Below are 20,013 nucleotides of genomic sequence, written 5' to 3'. Positions count from 1 at the left end.
CCCCACCCCACTGGTAACAAAATCCAGACAAGCAAGACCTGTTTTACCTTCCTGTACTCCATTTTAAAAAAAAGACATTTTTTATTTATTTAAGATAGCTAGACAGGGAGTTTCATTATGACATTTACATGTACATATGTATTAAATCCCAAATTGGTTCATCTCCTTCATTTTTCTCCTTTCTACCTTATCCCTCCTTATGATGATTTCAACATGTTTAAAAATTCTATATTCATTCTTTTATAGAGACTACATCAACCATATTCACCTTCTTTACTTCCTTCTTTTACTCTCTCCCTCTTGTTAGTGTCCTCCCTTTAGCTTGATCTGTTTTTCATTCTTGTCCTTCATTGTTCAGGTACCTGTTTGTTGTCCATTGGGATTTTGTCTTGGTATTATACCTGTACATTCCTTGTGCTTAAGTTCATGTAACCCCTGCTCCACTGCACTTCCTTACTGTTTCCCCCATCCTTTGTTGTTTAACAGTTTTCAGTGTGTTTCCTTGTGTCTTGTTCCTACACAGATGTGATATATTTCATTATTATTCGCTAGCTTTCTTTCCTTCTTTTCCTTCTCCCTTGGTCTCTTCTACCAGTCCCACTTTTGGATACTTGTTCTGTATATATGTTTGTACATATAATTTTGCTCTATTTGTATTATGTCTATATTCCACATATGAGAGAAAGCATGTGGCCTTTGGCTTTCTGAACTTGCTAACTTCACTTAAGATGATATTCTCCAGTTCCATCTAATTGCCTGAAAACAACAAAATTTCTTCTTTATGGCTGAATAAATTTCTGTTCTATATAATCACCACATTTTCTTAATCCATTCTTCAATAGTGGGGTATCTTGCTGTTTCCATAGCTTAGCTATTGTGAATAAACATGAGCGTGCAGGTGCCTTTATTGTTACCTGACTTACATTCCTTTGGGTATATTCTAGGAGTAGAATATTTTGATCATTTGGTGGTTCTAATTTTATTTATTGAGGAGCCTCCATACTGTTTTCCATAGTGGTTATACTAATTTATATTCCCACCAGCAACATACGAGGACTCCTTTATCCCTGCAGCCTCACCAAATTTGTAGTTGCAGAACCATCTCTTTCGCTACCCAGCTCCATGTAACAGAAAAAAAGCAAGCACGGTTTTGTGCAAGTACACTGAAGGTGGATCCACAGAAGAAGAAACTAAACAGGACAGACGGATTGAAATGCTGACCACAGAATGCAGAAAGAGTGAGGAAGAGAAACTGCAGGAGAAATGACAGGAGTACAAAGGAGATTTCCAGGAGTGAAAAAGGAATACACAACATAATGAATAATCATAAAAAATGACTACTGATACCATAACGTGCAAATTCACAGTTAACCTGTGGCTGCAACAAGCACTTCATAGGCATTACTTCCCAGTTCACTACAAAGTCAGTCCTGATTTGGGCCCTAAGTACAGAAGGGAAAAGCAGCCCTCGAGGGATGAGTAATTAGCCAGATCACACAGGTTTTCAGAGATGGCACAACGTTTAGAACAGACGGACTGACTCCAGAATCCACAGTCGACAGCTCTGAGGATTTGGGAGTGTGTAGCACATGTGGTGGTGGGATAGCTGGGCACAGGATAAATCACAGGACAAGGAAATAAATACATAAGTCATAAAAGAAGAGACCAATTGAGACCAAAGACACTAGGGACAGAGAAAGTGCATCAGTACACTGATCTCCTCATTCTGTCAAGAGCTATTAGGAGAAGCATGGGGTTTAAGAAGTAATTTTTAAATCGGGAATTACTGGAACATTTTCAGTAATAAAATATTTCTAAGCTTGCCAGGAGTATAACTATTACTCTCAAACAACACCATTTTTATTTAAATTTTCAGAGAAAAATCCTGTAGGTATTACTTGAAGCAGTAATTTAATATTTGTACATTCCTTTTATATTTTCAAAGGGACTTTGCACACAGAATATCGTTTGTTTCTCAAAAATTCTATGGAGATGTTATTGACCGGTTCAAGTCTTTCGTGAAGTGAGAAAGAACCATCTGAATGAAGGTAAGGCTGTGATGAAAGGGCATGAGCCAGATGTTAGTTAGATTTAGATCATGGGCAAAGTCTGGCAATTGTTTGTGAGACTGGGTGAGTTACTTTTATGAACTTAAAAATTCCTATATGAAAAAAACAGGAATTATAATTTCCACCTTGGAATTTTTTTGCTTAAGTCAAGTAAATAAGAAGCATATGCTTAAGTGCTGAACCAGGCCCAAAACAAGGTAGGCAGTAGTAGATCTTTTTTATTTTTCACAAATCAACAGAGATCTGTTATTGCAGCATTAAAATATTACAAGTTGGTTTTATAATACAGAATCTTTTTTCTGTAGCTAGACAACTCTTAGATCTTATTCATCAGTCTGCAGAGCTATCTATTCCTTTTTAGAAACATAGATACCATCCAAAATTTTTGTAATATCCTTCTTTTTAACTATTGTGGCTTGCTGAATCAAAGCAGTTGAATTAGAACAAGTCAAGGTCATTTCCTTCAGTGATCAACTCATCTTTCTGGACTTGTTGCTGAATAAGCAATACTTGGCTTAATCTGAACCTGAGAAATTTCAGATTTCAACAAGAGACCCATTCTCTTGAATGTTACAGACCTCATCTTGTAAGGAAAGCCCTGCTTGACATCTGCGATCATTTTCTATACATGACTCCAATAGTGGGAGCAGGAGCCAGTCATTTGTATTTCCCAAATATTTGTCAACCAGAGTCTCTTCTTTTTTTCTCAAGGAATTCTACTTTGATGTGATTGAAGCCCCACTGTAGGGTTCCCCTGGGCTTGTATAATAACTTTGTATCCCTTCAGTGTCATGGACAATATCTGGATTCTCCATAACCTGATTGCTGAAAATGGGCTTCATCTGTAGTAGATATGACAAAGTCAATTAGTTGTAGTTCTTAGGTTAGTCAGGACTTTTGGCTTCAAGTGACCAAATTCTGACACAAACTACTTGTTTATTGTCTGGAGGATACCATCAGATACTGAGTAACCAAATCGTAGGAGGAACAGGGATACATTTGAGCTTTAAGAACTGCAATCAATAATGTGAAGGTGGCTGGAAGGTTTCTTTCTCTTTTCTCTGGATGGCTTTTCCATGCTGTTTATTATTATTATTACAGATCGTGTTTCTTCACTTGGTGGCCGATATGGTCTTTGGTGAATACCAAGTTCTATATCCTTTGTCACTGAACAGAATTAGAAGTTAGATCTTAAGTGTTCTGATCTGAAGCCAAGTCTCCCACTCTTCTGTTGTCCAAGGGCTAGAGTCCTATAAGAACACGGCAACCCACATAGCCATGTGGACACAGCAGGTAGTGAGGCCACAAGCACCCAAGAGAAGGTTATGATGGGAATGTGTTCTAATGGACGTCACTAAATAATTGTAGGTCAGAGACCTAATGCTGGAGGTGAACTTAAACTCAGATCTGACTCCAGGTCAACTTCTTCCTACTACAATAGTGCTAACAAACTGCTGAAAGCTAATCAGCCATGAGGCCACTGAATGAGGCATTGTCAGGTACAGTTTCTCACTGTGTGCCACTTCCTAACTCAGGAGAAGTAGTGCTTCCTGACTGGCAAATGCAGAAGCTCTGAGTTGCATTAAAACCATGACATCTGTACCTGCAGGGCTATATGGTTAAGTTGAGCAACCTTCTGGTCTACTCTGCTGTACATGGCTCAGGAGGCAGCCTGCAGATGGGGACTGATGGAAGGGGCATTTGTGGCTCTAGAGCAAGTTCTACATGTTCATCCTCTTGGGTGGGGCTGCTTAGCCCCAGGATCCAATTCACTATTAGGTTGTATCTTTAATGACTTCTTTTTTCCTTCAGGGTTGAAATATTGATGTGTTTTGGGGATCAGGACTGACTGCTTTTCTAATCACAAAAGTCAACTTGGCTTTTCATAATTTTAGAAGTGTTGGTTTTGGGCAACCAATGAACCTTGACTGGCAATCAACAAAAGTATGCCCCAATCTTGTGTCTAAGGGCTTGCCCAAACTCAAAACCCCTTTAACCAATGAACATCTCCTCAAACCTGTTATTATACTGTTCTATTTGAAGCCTTCTCCCAACACAAAGTAGTAAACCCTGTATTTTTCATAGGGGACAAAGGGAAAACTAGTAAGAGAGATGACTTCTTGCTAAATCCCTCAATCTTTGTTTAGGAAATGTTGGATACTGGGGTGCCATAACTAAGTGCATTAAGTAACATAAACAGCATTCATTTCTCTTGATTTGGAGGCTGGGAAGTCTAACATCAAGACAACAACAGATCTGGTGTTGGTGAGGGCCCACTTTTTGGTTTTTAGATAGCCATCTTCTCTTTGCTTCTTTATGTCATGAGAAGGTCCTCTGTCCCTTATCAGTGTACTAGTCTTATCTTCAGAGCTCCACTCTCATGACCTCGTCACTCCTAAAGATCATCACAATGGGGTTTAGAATATGCATTTTGGAGGGACACAAATATTAAGTCCATAATGATGGGCTCTGGTATTCCTGCCCATAAACCAAAGGACTCTTAGCTCAGCCACTTGACACTTAGCTTTCTCCTTCACATCAACAACACAAAATGCAAGTCATTTTTTATATAAACCAGGAAGGTGGAAAAGCATGTGCAATAGTCATATCCAGCAATTCTGAGGGCAAAAGATGAGAACGTGCAATCCACAGAGTCCTAAAGCTGCTGAGTCCCAAAGCACCTATAACTCTAAGCCCTCAGGGGCTAATGAAGAGCACAGAATTGTATCCCAGGGTGAATTAGGGTGAAATAATTTGACTTGGAAACAAATGTTGGAGTAAGAACTCACCATGCTTTGGTCTTAATCTCATACTGTTCTGAAAGATACTAAAAACAGTAATGAAATGAAAGCTCAAATAGGTAATGACATTTCAGTTTTGAAAGTGTCACAATAGGCCTTAAATGATCTTCATGAAATCATTATTTTGCCTTCAGTTAGCTAAATGACTACTCTTGAACGTCAGTTCATCTTTAAATGGTAGATGCTGAGTTAATAAGAGTTGGTTGTTTGATATGTGCATGGATTGCTAAAGTCTTTTCTTGAATTTGGGGTAAGTGGGTGTGCATCCTGACCTGCAACTGTACAGCACCATGGAAAGTCTCAATTTAGCTATAGTTACTTGATCAGTTCACTAGACTATTATAATTCTTTCTACATTGTATTTTGGAATTTTGGACTTAGTAGGTTCTGTGTGCCCAAAGAGAAGAGAAGTAGAGCTTTCACAAAATTGGACTCATTGACATAATGGAGGAACCTTGAATTTTAACTCAATTTATGTTAGCATGGTGATTTTTTCACTTTTGGAATTTACTGGAGAGCCATATTAAACCCTATGGATTTGGTACAGCTCTACAGAAATACCCAGTTCTGAGCCATTCTTCCCTCCTGTAAGGGCCAAATGCCACAAAGCATACTCTGAGAAGCAATACAGAAGTTCTGCCTGGTCATTCACATCACGCATCCTTGTAGCTTGAATTTCTAAAAGAAACAAATTAGAGTCTTGGATTTGTTCTGCCAAAAGACGTATTCTACCAGAGGTGCTAGTCTGTGGCCTTTGTGAGATGTCTGGAAACCACACGAGAACCTGAGCATGAGCTATAGCTGCAGCCATGCAGCTTTATATGCAGTCACACATACAGTCACATCTGAGGCTTATTGTTCCCACAGCACAGGATCCAGGTCTCCTAGAGGAAGTCAATCCAGGTCTACTTCCTGGCTCTAACCTTTCAGCCGTGTGATTGAACAAAAATCACTTTGGTATATGTGGGAAACAGCAATAGTACTCATTTCACAGGGTTTCTGTGAAAATTAAATAAAGCACAATGTACCTTAAGGGCTGACACAGGGTAAGCATAGTAAGTGCTCAATATGCAGGGAACATTCCTGCCCTTTAAGAGAAACTGGTCACTGGCTGACTTGTATTTTTGGTCATGGCTGACAATTGAGTCAAAAGACATTCTCTGACAGCTTTCTGTATACAAGTGCTATGCTGTATTTTTCTCTCCTAAATTCTGCTCCAAGGTATTTTTCTCTCCTAAATTCTGCTCCAAGGGTAAAAATGAACATTAACGGACTCTGCACATCTAAGAAAACTATGTGGAGAAAAGACAATGCCTACCTTGTTAACTAGTGAGATATGTTTTTCCCTAAGTACAAAGCTTGGAGCGATTCTACCTGGATGTTTTTTATTGTGCCCAGGAGGACTATGGTTTTTAAGGAAATGTGTTTGTGAATCACCATTTGCCAATTTGTTTTATTCTTAGCTCTTGGGAATTCAAGGAGCACATGTCATCTAGGAAAATTTCCAGTATAATGCTCAGAATTCCTTGAACAAACAAATGGTGCCTGGGAGTGTATATGGTCTATTTATTTATTTATGTATCTAGCTATCTGTTTAATCTACTTTATCCTTAGAAATAGGTATGATACCTTAGCAGCCTACACTTTACTTGTTCAAGTCACCTCGCCCTTTGATGCCAGGTGTTTCCTAGAAGGAACATACATGACAGGAGCATACTGTCATGTATGATACTGTCAGAGCATAGATCACTATTCACCATCAGCAAAGGAAAACACACTTTGCAATAAGAGGTATTCTTATGCACTGTGAGTAAGAAAATACATGTTTACTTTCACTTTTGGTGGTGAATATTTAACATGGGCTCCTGCAGATAGAGAATGAGATTTCTTAGAGAAAATAGTATTAGAATAATAGATGTTATCTTGGTGTCAATTATAATGAGATATATGTAAACCTTATTTTCATAAGTTAAAATTTATACTTCCATTTGTGTTAGACCACTGAGAAGAGAAAGAGGTTAAAAATTAGGAAGTAGGCCCTAATGAACCATCAAAAAGATGGAAGAGGCTGAATCCAGCTGGGCTTCCAGGGACATTGTTGAAAAGACACAACTGTTCCCCGAGAGAGATTGCTACCTTGGAGGATACCCTTGGAGCTATGCTGGCAACTAAGGGCTACTGCACCTCAACTGTTGCTCCACACAAGGTAGAAGGGAAATAGATGTCTAAGCCAATCCAGGAAGCAGGTGCCAGGTTACAAAACACTTGCTGCCTCTGCAACTCCTTATCATCCAGGAAACTGGGGAATGGACACAAGAATAGTGTCTTAGATAGTTTTTTGCTGCTGTAACAGAGTACCTGAGGCTGCCTAATTTTAAATGAATTTAAGTGTATTCAGCTTACAGTTCTAGAAGTGTAAGACTGAAGGATTTACATTTTGGTGAGAGCCATCTTGGTCATCATAGCATGATGGAAAGCATCACAGAAGAGAGAGCATGTGTACAAGAGAAGGAAAAGGGGGCAGGACTCATACCCTTTTCAGGAACTCACTCCTACAACAGCAGTAACTAACCCACTCCCATTCCCATGACAATAACAAATCTATTCATTCATTCATGAGCACAGAACTCTCTTGACTGGATCACCACTTAAAAGTTCTATCTTTCATCAGGTACTGGAGGCTCATGCCTGCAATCCTAGCTACTCAAGGGGCAGAGATCAAGAGAATTACAGTTGAAAGCAAGCCCAGAAAAATAGTTCACAAGACCCTATCTCAAAAAAAAAAAAAGCCATCACAAAAAAAGCCATGCTGGTGGAGTGGCACAATGTGTAGGCCCTGAGTTCTAACCCCAGTCAGGAAAAAAAAAAGTTCCACCTCTTAACCACATCTCATTGGGAGTCAATTTTCCAACACATGAACTTTGGGAGGGTGCGTTCAAACCATAGCAACAGAAAAACCTGTCATGTTCTGATTTCATGTGCCAGCAGAAAGAGCAATAATTGCAGAGATGGCTCCACTTCAATTCTGCCCTGTGCGTCTCATGAATATATCAGCTAGGAGAACAACTTGCACCCAGAACCCTTGTTGCAGGGGAGTCTCAGAAATGAAAGTTTGGGCAGCTCAATGTCTGTGACCATTCCAACTGTGTGATGGACATAGAGTGAGTTAATTCAGAGTACTAAGCACCTAGTTTGTGTAGCTTTGGTTTGTGGTTAGTTCTTTCTCCCATTGTACTGTGCACTCTCCTCTGACAAATATTAATATTCAAATGTGCTTTTTTATCTTTCTTTCCAAGATGACGTGTATATTCCTTGAAATAGTTACTTTTGTCTCTGGAAACTGGTACATGGAAGAGACCAAGGAAATGTCCATGAAAATATTAAATGAGTGAATGAATTGTCTTTGCTGTGCTCTGGCTTCAAATGCAGGAGCTGTGTCTCATTCACTGTGGGATGACCAGCTGCAGGCAGCGTCTCTAGTCTATGTGGGAGAAGAAGAAAACAACTTAAATTAATGTAAAATGTGAGCTTTATTTCTCTCATATCTAGTTGGCATGCCATGCTAACTCCTCTCTACCAAGAATACCATATCCTTGAGCAGATACCACTTTAAAATCCTATTTTATACTAAAACCACTTGCTGAACTGTAACTGTGCTATATTCCAAGAATGTTTCGAAGAGATTTTTGTGTATTTATATATTCTATTCCTAGAGCTTGAGCTATTATTTTGTTTGTTTGCTTTCTGAGAAAGGGTCTCACTATGTAATTGAAGCTGGGCTTGAACTTGCAATCCTCTTGCTGCAGCTTCCTGACTGCTGGGATTACAGGTATGTACCACCCCACCTGACCTAAGGTAGGCCTGTTTTTAACTACAGTCCTTTATGTACAATTATCTGAAAGCCAAATACTCAGCTTAATGAAATACAAACACTCATGTAACAACATCTAAGGTGAAGAAATAGACCATCATCAGCCTAATCAAAGATAATTATTCTCCCAAAAACTGTGCTTATCATGTCCTTGTTTTTCTCCAACTTGTTTTTTGAGGTACTGGGGTTTGAACCCAAAGCCTTTACTGCTTGAGCCATGCCTCCAGCCCTTTTTAGCTTTTGTTATCTTTCAGGTATCGTCTATGTGTTTTTGTTGGAGGCTGGCCTCAGATTGTGATACTCTCCTCTCAATCTTCACCTCCCATGGATCATAGGAACACACCATGAAGCCTGGTTTGTTGATTAAAATGAAGTCTTGCTTACTTTTGCTGTGGCTAGCCTCAAAGCCTCCTGATCTCTGCTTACTAAGTAGGTGGGATTATAGTTCTTCAAACTTTTATCTCTTTAGTTAGCATTCCTAAAAATTATTGCTCAACATTAACTATAAGCTTCATGTAAATGGAATCATACCGTGGAAATCCTTTCATTATTATCTATTTTTATGGATGTTGTCATTCGATATTATGCTTGAGAGAAGTTTTCCATGTTGCTGTGTGTAGTCTAGTTTGTTCATTCACTTCCTGGTATATAGTACCCCATTGCAATTCTGTCAGTAACTTATAAATTACTGACCTGTCCTACTCTTGAAGAACACCTTCATGCTTCCTGTTGTGGCATATTCTCAACAACACTCTTTTTTTTTAATTTTAATTTTTTATTATTCATATGTGCATACAATGCTTGGGTCATTTCTCCCCCCTGCCCCCACCCCCTCCCTTACCACCCACACCACCCCCTCCTTCTCCCCCTCATCCCCTCAATACCCGGCAGAAACTATTTTGCTCTTATCTCTAATTTTGTTGAAGAGAGAGTATAAGCAGTAATAGGAAGGAACAAAGGTTTTTGCTAGTTGAGATAAGGATAGCTATACAGGGAGTTGACTCATTAATTTCCTGTGCGTGTGTGTTACCTTCTAGGTTAATTCTTTTTGATCTAACCTTTTCTCTAGTTCCTGGTCCCCTTCTCCTATTGGCCTCGGTTGCTTTTATGGTATCTGCTTTAGTTTCTCTGCGTTGAGGGCAACAAATGCTAGCTAGTTTTTTAGGTGTCTTACCTATCCTCATATCTCCCTTGTGTGCTCTCGCTTTTATCTTGTGATCAAAGTTCAGTCCCCTTGTTGTGTTTGCCCTTGATCTAATGTCCACATATGAGGGAGAACATACGATTTTTGTCAACAACACTCTTAAGAGCATTCTCACACATTTTTCCTGGGGCCAGAGGCATGGCAGTAAACATTTAAGAACTGATTCCCTGGGGAGAAAAGCTTGGTTATAACACTTGACTATTTTCATAGTGTAAATTCTTCCACATGGCTAATTTCAAGTCACCAGTGCAAAGTCTTTGAATGTGAAGGTAGAAAGAGATGTGTACGAGTAGGTCTCCCAAGCTGTGTGCTGCTGAAGCATGTAGGTGTATTTCTGTTTGGTGTGTGACTTGGAGTGGATTGACTTATCAAGTGTGTATTCAACTAGGAGATAATGTCATATTATTTACAAAGTGACTGTATGCATTTACCTTATTCCAGAAGTGCCTAATAACTTTGTTAATCCATACTCAATAGTCATTTTCTTTTTTGCCATTGCTGGTATCTCATAGCAAATTTAATTCAAGTTTCCCTGATCATAAAAACATTGATATCTTACCATATATTTGTTGGCCATTTGAGTATCCTCTTTTGTGAAGTTCTTATTTGAATCTCTTGTCTAATTTCCTAAGTGTAAGGAACTGCTGAATATAGACCATGCCACATGTGGAAAAGAAAGATTTCTTACAGACTGCTGGGCTGACCCTCAGGTTCATGGTGCAGTGGCTTGGCTGAAATGGGTAGTGGGCTTTATAGGAGGAGTTATGGGGGAGGGAGAGAGTCTCTGGTCTCCGATATTCTGTGATCACCAGATGGAACAGGTCGACATGCCTGGCTAGTTGAGTAACTGGAAGTTCCTGAGTTTTGTAAGCAGAGAAACAAGCAGGAAACAATTAGGGGAGTTTGGTAAGCAGTCATTAATCAGGGGGTCTGGTTTTGGTGCTAGCCTTGGGAACTTCTGCCTGCTCCAAGAATGCCAGGGACCTAACACTAATGTGATGCCTGACTTTCTAATTTATAGTTTTTTTATAAGTTTAGAGACTAGTTTCCTATTTGGGTAATGGGTATTGCTATGAATCAATATGGTTTTATTTACTTATTTTTGGTGGTACTGGGACTTGAACTCAGGGTCTTAAGCTTGCTAGGCAAGTACTCTACCATTTGAGACACTCCATCAGCCCATTTTTTTGTGTTGAGTATTTTTGAGATAGGATCTGTGAACTGTTTGCGGGAGCTTGCCTCAAACCATGATTCTTCTGGTCTCTGCCTCCCAAGTAGCTAGGATTGCAAGAGTGAGCCACTGGAGCCCGGTGGTTTATTCTCTCTGAAACTCGTGCTGAAGGTTGATGGCTCTCTTGATGGTGACTCTTTCTTGAGTTTTTAAGTGTTTAAAAACTAATATTTGATTCAGTTATTGAAAAACTTTTACATATATTTGGAATAGCATGTACATAAATTTCATGACCCACTATGTAAAGACAGTTTTATGCAAAATGTAGAAAAATATAATCTGATACTTATTTGAATCTCTAACTTTATGTTAAAGGCTATATTAACATAGGCTGTATAGTCTATTAAGATAGGTTATTAGCATAGACTTTATATTCTATTAATATAGGCTTTTTATTATGTTATATCATATTATTATATTAAAAACCTGTATTAATATAAACTTTAAAATAAAGCCTATCAGGTAATATTAGTGTAGCTACCTCTTCTAACTGCTAGGGAAAGTATTCCATTTTATACTTTAAACCTAATATAAATTGTAAATTACATAACCCATCTTTAAATAGTCTTCAATCACACATAATAAGCAAATGATGACTTTGGGCTAATAAAAGTACTTGCTTTTGGAGTATTCAAATTCATTTTTCTTTTATGCTTATTACTTTTTTGTTTAAAAATTATTTCCTTAACATGAGATCTTACAGACACTCTTGTGTGTTATTCTCAAAAATTTTTTTGTCATGCTTTCAACACTTAGATCTAGAATTCAGTTTTGGTGTAAAGTAGCCATTTGATTGTTTCAGTACCGTTTATCAAAGGGAGTTATTTTCTCCCAGCTGCTCTTCATTTATGCTAAATACAGTTTCAGTATATAAGTGACCCTGTCCTTGGACCTCCTGTATTATTTTTTCTCACTCTATGATAATAATAATAGATTGAATAACTTCCTTTTTTGAGATAGGGTCATGCCATGTAGCCCACACTGACCTTGAACTCATGATCCTCTGACCTCAGTCTGTTGAGTGCTAGGAATGCAGGCATGAACCACCATGTCTAACCCTCAACTTACTTTATAAAAATATTGCTAACTTGTAGAATAACTTCATTCATATTATTATTCTGTATTATTATTGTTCTGGCTATTCATGGCTGTGTATTTCCCTCTATACTTTCTGATTAAAACACACAAAGAAACTAGCTGGAATGTTAGTTGGACTACATTAAGTTTATACACAAATTTGTGAATAACTGACATTTAAAAAATCCTGAGTCTTCAATCCAAGTAATATATATGTCTTGATTTATTCAGAGCACTTTAAATTTCCCTAAAAATATTAATAGTTTTCTACATAGGAATTTCTCTAGTTTTACAAAATGTATTTCTTAGGTAAATGATATTTTTTATACTATTGAAAATAGTAGTTTTATTTAAAAATTTGGATTTGTTGCTGGTACTAGTACAATTAAAATTTTTACATTGACTTTGTATCTGTAAATTGTAGTCAATATCAATGCAAAAACTTATCTATATATATATTCCAGTATAAATATGTATTTCAGTATATATAGTATGTATAGTTTTTTTATATGTTCACAATCAAATAATTTGTGAAGTTAATCAAATCTGAGGTCAAGAGCACAGTTCACCAGGCTTCAAATCTATCCAAATAAAAGTTCAAGAACTTCCCAAAACTAATCTTTGGTTTGGAAATTTGCCAAAAAGACTCTCAGAACTCACCATATGCTATTCAGCAAGAATACATTTATTAAGGGGAAAGATGCAAATTAGAAAGAACCACACAAAGGAAGAGCCATACTAGGCAGGGTCTGGGAAGATGTAGAGCTTCTAGTTGTCCTGTGCCTGTGGATTCCTGGATGGCATAACCTCTTCCTGGCCATGTGTGACTCTGCACAGAGTATTGTCAACCAAGGAAACTCTCCTGAGTAATGTTATCCAGAACTGCTTTAGTGTTTCATAGCATAGGCACTATTGATTTAGTTATTTCTCATGTGGTTAAACTCCACCTCTAGCCACCCTTCCACAGGTTGGGCTGACAAAAATCAACTCATTGCCATATAAACTATAAGATGGTATGTGAGGGGCCCACCATGAATGACAGAGACTCTTAGCACTCAGGAAATTCCTAATGTTACCTTCCAGGAGCTGGGGCATAGGATACATGTCTCTTTGGAGGACAAGTGATTATTTTTGTCTTTCTTTCCAATTTTATTCATGTCTGTTTCCTTTTCATAATACACAGCACTAGACATGAATTCCATCATGTTGTAGTACAGTGGTGTTAACAGTAGATAATAGTGCTTTGTTCCCGTTCTCTTATGATGTATTTTTAACATCACCATTAAGGTTAATGCTTGGGAGGGGGGCAAGATGGAGAGAAGTAGAAGCTCATTTGCCTAACTGCTTGTTGAAATTTTCCAAAACAAAGCACCTAGCTTTCACCGGCAGAAAGCTCAGCTATCTGAAGCTCCTTGCAGGCAAATGAGCTTGGAGAATGAGCGATCAATAAGATTTGAAAAAATCACAGCCCAGAGAGGTTGGGGACTCCCAGCCACAGTGTCCATGTGAGAATCTGCCACTAGGGGCAAACATTGTGAGGGAAGTCAGAGTGGGCAATCTGAGGGTTTTTGGCATGAACTAGGAAAAGAGCAAAAATGCACAGAGGTCAGCATCCCTACCCAATCTTGCAGCAGCTCCAGTGAATAAGGTCAATTAAAGAAATGAAACATAGTGCCCTTACTAAGGGAAAATTCAAGTTGGAGCAGCTGCTGGAGCAAACAATGACAAGGAAAGAGCTTTGAAACTGATCAAATCTGGAGATTTAAAATGTTGCAGCCTGGGGAATTCCAGGTCTCAGAACCACATGTCTGCATGGGAGACTGTCACCAGATGCAAATGTAAAGAAGGTGAGGTTTTTGACTGGGACAATCTGAAAAACAGAAAAACGTCCAGAGCTCAGCAGCTCTACCCTTTCCAGTTGTCTGCACCCCACTAACAGAACAAGTGGCCCCACCCACTCAAGTCTCTTCACATTTCAACAGAAGTCTCATCTTCCTATCTGCAGAGGCCTAGAAGACCCAAAACAATTCAAAGGGCAAAGCTGTGTAAGAGAATTTCCCTGCAGTTTGTCAATCATGCTGTTCCAACTGCCCTTCCTTGAGGACCCTTCTGTACCCTAAGCTAGAGTTACAACTCCACCCTCCTGAAGCTCTTTGCATAGGAACCTCTGCAAAAGGGACTAACTTGGAAAAATGGAGGGGGTACAAGGACACTTCTCTCCAACAAAAAATATGTGGGTTTTTAATTTATTTTGTTGGGGTTTTTTTGTTTCTTTGTCCTTTATCAGCCATTCATCCAATTTGTTTTCATTTGGCTGTTTCTTTCCTTTTTTCTTTTATTTATTCTTTTTCTTCTTTTTAAAATTTGGTTTACAATTGTTGAAAACTTTTTCTTTTTTTTTAATACCTCTTTTTTTCTCCTTATTCTCAAACCACTCTCCATTATAAATATATAGAACATCTTGCCACAGCAGCTCCATTGAATAAGGTCAATTAAAGAAATGAAACACAGGGCACTGTGTTTCATTTTTACATATAAATAAATGTATAGATGTCTCTCATACTACTCTCTTCTACAACTATGTCCTCTTCTTTCCATCAATTCCACTGCCCTCCATTTCCCATGCCCAGCTCCCATAATACTCAATTTCTAATCCCAGATCATCACCCCTAGAAACCAGATTTTGGTTCCAGTACAACCTTAGGGGGAGACAGGTAAGGATTCCAATTACTCATTCAAATATTTGACTTATTGCTTAGTTGTTAACTTTGTTACTGTAGTTTATTATCTTCTTACATGAGGAAGTAAAAGGAAACTTAGTCCAACAGATGTATAAATCATAGTGTAGAAATTTAAATATAAATAACAAAGACAATGTCTCACCTCCAAATTTCCACCACAACAAGTCAACATTTGAATCCAAAGATAATGAATTGTCCTTAATGTCAGAGAAAATTTAGAAGCCCACTGTTAAAAAACAATCAATGACCTCAAAGAGGATTCAAATTAACAGATAAATGAAGTGATGAAATCAACCTAAGAAGTCGATGAGAAAGTAAACAACATGGAAGAGAAATTCACTAAGGAAATGGAAATTATGAAAAATAACCATGTAGAAATGTTAGAAATAAAAACCACAGTGGATATATAATGTTAACCACAGATAATATCAAACAGAAGGAAGAATATCAGAGATGGAGGACACGATTGAGGATATATTGCACCCAGAAAATCAAAAAAGAAAAAAATGAATACATATGATTGCAGCATATGAGGTGTCTGGGACATGATCAAAGTACCAAACCTATTTCCCCTTCTTTCCTTCTGTTGGAAAGGAGCTGAAATACAAACTAAAGGCATAGGAAACATACTTAATGAAATCATAGGAGAAAATTTCCCAAATCTATGTAATGATATAGACACCTAAGTAAAGAAGGCACTTCAAACTCCAAATGGACATAACCACAAAAGAAAAATCCCACATCATATGAAAATTAAACTGACAATACTAGAGAACAAAGAAAGGGTACTGAAAGATTGCAAGGGTAAAATGCCAGCTTACATCCAAAGGTAAACATTTAAGAATCACCTCAGACTTCTCAGTCCAAACCCTAAGAGCTAGGAAATCATGGAGCAAGATAATTCAAGTTCTGAGAAAGTGACTGCCAACCAAGAATACCATATTCAGCAAAGCTGTTCTTCAGTCTTGATGGAGAAATAAGGACCTTGCAGGACAAGGATAAGCTAAAGCTATTCATGTCCACCAAGCCTGCTTTACAAAAGATACTTAAGGGAATAATTAAAACAGAAGAGGAAGAAAAATAATCATAAACATGAGAGGTCAAGAAAGAATAAAACTCAAAAGGGGAATTAACCCATGTGAGCTAGGAAAGTAGCAAGTATGATTAACTCAGTAAACCATCAAACCCAGAGATGAACAAAGCCAAAATAACAACTAAAAAGAGACTAAATCTCAAAAAAAAAGCAACAGAAACATGTGAATCAGTAAATGCCTCTCAATCATAACCCTAACACTCCAATCAAAAGACATTGATTATCTGATTGGGTCAAAATGCAAGATCCAACAATCTGTTGTCTATTATGAAACACACCTCAAAACAAAAGACCCACAAACTAAAAGTGAAAGGTTGAAAAAGATTTAACAGGCATGTGGAAACTGAAAGTAAGTAGGAATAGCTATCTTCATATTAGCCAAAACAGATTTTATGTAAAAATCAGGCAGAAGAGATAAGGGAGGTCACTAGATATTAATAAAGGTAATGATTTAGCAAGAAGTTCATAAAACAAACACTTCTGAGTTTAAAGGAACAGACATTTCCACATACAATAATAGTAGTAGATTTCAACATTCTACTCTTATCAGTAGACAGAACATCCAGACAAAAATTAACAAAAATCTCCTAGAACTAAACAATAGTGTGAACAAAATTGACTTAACTGACATTTTAGAGTATTTCATCTTATGGCAGCAGATTACACATTTTTCTCAGCAGCCCATGGAACTTTACCCAAAATGGATCACATCCTAGGCCATAAAGCAAACCTCAAAAAATACAAAAAAGTCAAAATAGTGACCATAATATAATAAATGTAGAAATCAACAGCAAGGAAAAACATGAAAACCATTCAAACTCACAGAAACTGAATAACACACTTTTGAATCATTAATTGGCATTGAAGAAATTAGGAAAGAAATTAACAAATTCCTAAATTCAATGGAAACTGAGGACACAAATTGCCAGACCATGTGGGACATAGCACAAGAAGTCTTAAAAAGAAAGTTTCTAGCCATGAGCATCCACATCAGAAAATTAGATGTTAAATAAATCATCTGATGATGCAGTTGATGCTCTTAGAAAAACAAACCAATCCAAAAAGTAATAGATAGAAAGAAATTATAAAAATCAGGGGAGGAGAGATCCAAGATGGTGACTAAGGTACAGAAATGTAAAGCCTAAGCTCCCTGACTTCAAAAACCTCCCTGAGACATTGCAGCCATACTTGGGTAATTCTGACTTCTTCTAGCTAAAATAATAATTGCCACCACACTAGGTGCAGGAAAAAATTCAAAGACTGACCCTCAAATCAGCCTTTAATTGCACCTAACAGCTGCAACCCACTGCACAGTCAGTGGTTCAGCCCAGGGGAAACCCTCATTCCCCATGGTGATTTTTTTTCTTCTTTTTTTCCTTTTTCCTTCTCTTCTTCTTCCTCCATCAAGTGGAAATAAAGCACCAACCAGAATCAAACTTTTGACATCCTAACCCCTAGCACATGGAAAGCCTCCCCACACCACATTACACTGAGAAAATTTGGTGCCATTTTTTGCCATTGCTGCTGCTGCTGCCACTGCCACCACTTCAAGTGCCACCGGCCCCAAACCTACCTGTATGTCAATTGACAGAACAAACAGGTGAGCACCATGCACCACATGGATCTCCTGTATCCATCTCCAGGAACATAAACCAGTACAGTCCATGGGCAATTGATTCCCCCCAGCAAAAAACTGAATAACAAACAGCTAACTGTTATCTACCATAGACAGTGTAAATGGCAGATGGAATGCTGAAACTGCCCTGGAGAAAGGGGGAGGAGCAAGGAGCTAATCTCATCACCAAACTATCAATAAACAAACACAGGAAAGACAGCAAAGACTGACAGTTAACAGGCAATAAGCCACTTCCTGAAGCAGGGAAGGTAGTGGATCATAGAGCTGACCTCCTGAGTCAGAGAGCAGCATCCAAACTGAACTGCCCCACAAAATTGAAAAACAAACAGCAAACTATAATAAAACACAGATAGCAGAGAAGGTGGGTGGAACACAACCTGCCCCAGAGAAAGGGGTGGGGCAAAGAAATAAACTCCCAGTGGGGAAATTCCAATAACAAACACAGCAATAACCTACCTCCAAAGCAGGACAGGTAGTGGATCATAGAACTGATCTCCTGAACAAGACAGCAGCATTCAAAACTAGACTGCCCCACCTTGTTGGAGGAGGACCTGACCAAACAGCTTCAGCTGAAGGGTACCATAACACAGCTAACAGCTGGGGAAATCAATATCTCTGAACCCTTAAACAACAAAGACAACCAAAGGGCAGAAATCACCACATACCTATCAATATTAAGACTGAATGTCAGTGGACTCAATTTCCTATCAAAAGACATCACTTTGAAAATTGGACTAAAAAGGAAGATCCAACAATCTGTTGTTTACAGGAGACTCATCTCATTGACAGAAACAAACACTGGCTTAGGTAAAAGGCTGGAAGAAGATTTACCAAGACAGTGGCCCCCTAAAACAGGCAGGAGTAGAATATATATCTCAAGGTAGACTTCAAACTTACATTGATCAAATGAGATAAAGAAAGACACTCCATACTTATAAAAGGGGAAATACACCAACAGGAAATAACAATTATCAACCTATATGCACCCATTGTCAGTGCACCCAATTTCATCAAACATACTCTAAAGGAAGTAAAAGCACATATAGACTCAAACACAGTAGTAGCAGGAGACTTTAATACCCCCCATCACCAACTGATAGGTCATCCAAACAAAAAATCAATAAAGAAATTCTAGAACTAAATCACACCATAGATCAAATGGACCTACTTGATATCTGCAGAATATTTCATCCAACATCCACACAATATACATTCTTCTCAGCAGCATATCTTAGGGCACAAAGCAAGCCTCAGCAAATAAGTGCAAATAGAAAGAATCCCCTGAATTCTATCTGATCACAATACATTAAAACTAAAACTCAACAACAAAAACAACAGCAGAAAATATGCTAACAATTGGAAGCCAAACAAAACATTGCTCAATGATCAGTGGGTCATTGATGAAATACAAGAGGAAATTAAAAGGTTCCAGGAAGTTAATGAAAATAACACAACCTACCAGAACCTATGGGATACAGCAAAGGCAAGAGTGCATATATTAAAAGGACAGAAAGATCTCAAATAAACAATCTAATGCTACACCTCAAACCCCTACATAAAGAAAAAGCAAAACCTAAATCAAGTAGAAAGAGAGAAATAATAAAAATAAGATCTAAAAACAATGAATTAGAGACCAAAAAAACCATCCAAAGAATCAATGAAACAAAAAACTGGTTCTTTGAAAAAGTCAGAAAGATTGACAAGCCCCTGGTAAACCTGACTAAAATGAGGAAGGAAAAGACCCAAATCATAAAATCAGAAATGAAAAGGGGAGATAACAACAAACACCAAGGAAATCCAGGGAATCATAAGAGACTAATTTAAGAACCTATATTCCAATAAATTGGAAAATCTTGAAGAAATGGACAAATTTCTAGATATTCATGACCATCCAAAACTGAACTACCTAGTCAGATCTATAACATTAAATGAAATTGAAGCAGCAATAAAGAATCTCCCCCCCGAAAAATGTCCAGGATCTGATGGATTCTTTGCTGAATTCTATCAGACCTTTAAAGAACTGATATCAACACTCCTTAAACTTTTCCATGAAATAGAAAGTGAAGGAACACTGCCTAACTCATTCTATGAAATCAGCATTACACTCTTCCCAAAACCAGACAAGGACACATCTGAAAAAGAGAACTACAGACCAATCTCCTTAATGAACATTGATGTAAAAATCCTCAAGAAAATAATGGCAAACTGAATCCAAAAGCATATCAGAAAGATCAATCACCATGACCAAGTTGGCTTCATCCCAGGGATGCAGTGATGATTCAACATGCAC

At 38.0% G+C, this 20,013-nt stretch overlaps 1 long non-coding RNA gene across 2 annotated transcripts in view; it reads left to right on the top strand.

The window, feature by feature from the left end:
• Window positions 1-1,914: 1,914 nt before the first annotated feature.
• The window catches only part of LOC141414073 (uncharacterized), a 94,086-nt gene continuing 75,987 nt past the window's right edge, over window positions 1,915-20,013 (top strand). Inside the window, exon 1 of one of the 2 annotated variants that reach the window (XR_012439170.1) lies at window positions 1,915-2,048. This is a non-coding gene — a long non-coding RNA (uncharacterized lncRNA). The remainder of the gene's footprint in view (window positions 2,049-20,013) is intronic. The other variant, XR_012439171.1, reaches the window with a different exon arrangement.

This window comes from Castor canadensis, chromosome 11 (genome assembly GCF_047511655.1).
Source record: "Castor canadensis chromosome 11, mCasCan1.hap1v2, whole genome shotgun sequence".
Taxonomy (NCBI): domain Eukaryota; kingdom Metazoa; phylum Chordata; class Mammalia; order Rodentia; family Castoridae; genus Castor; species Castor canadensis.
This window is presented reverse-complemented; position numbering and strand designations above follow the sequence as displayed.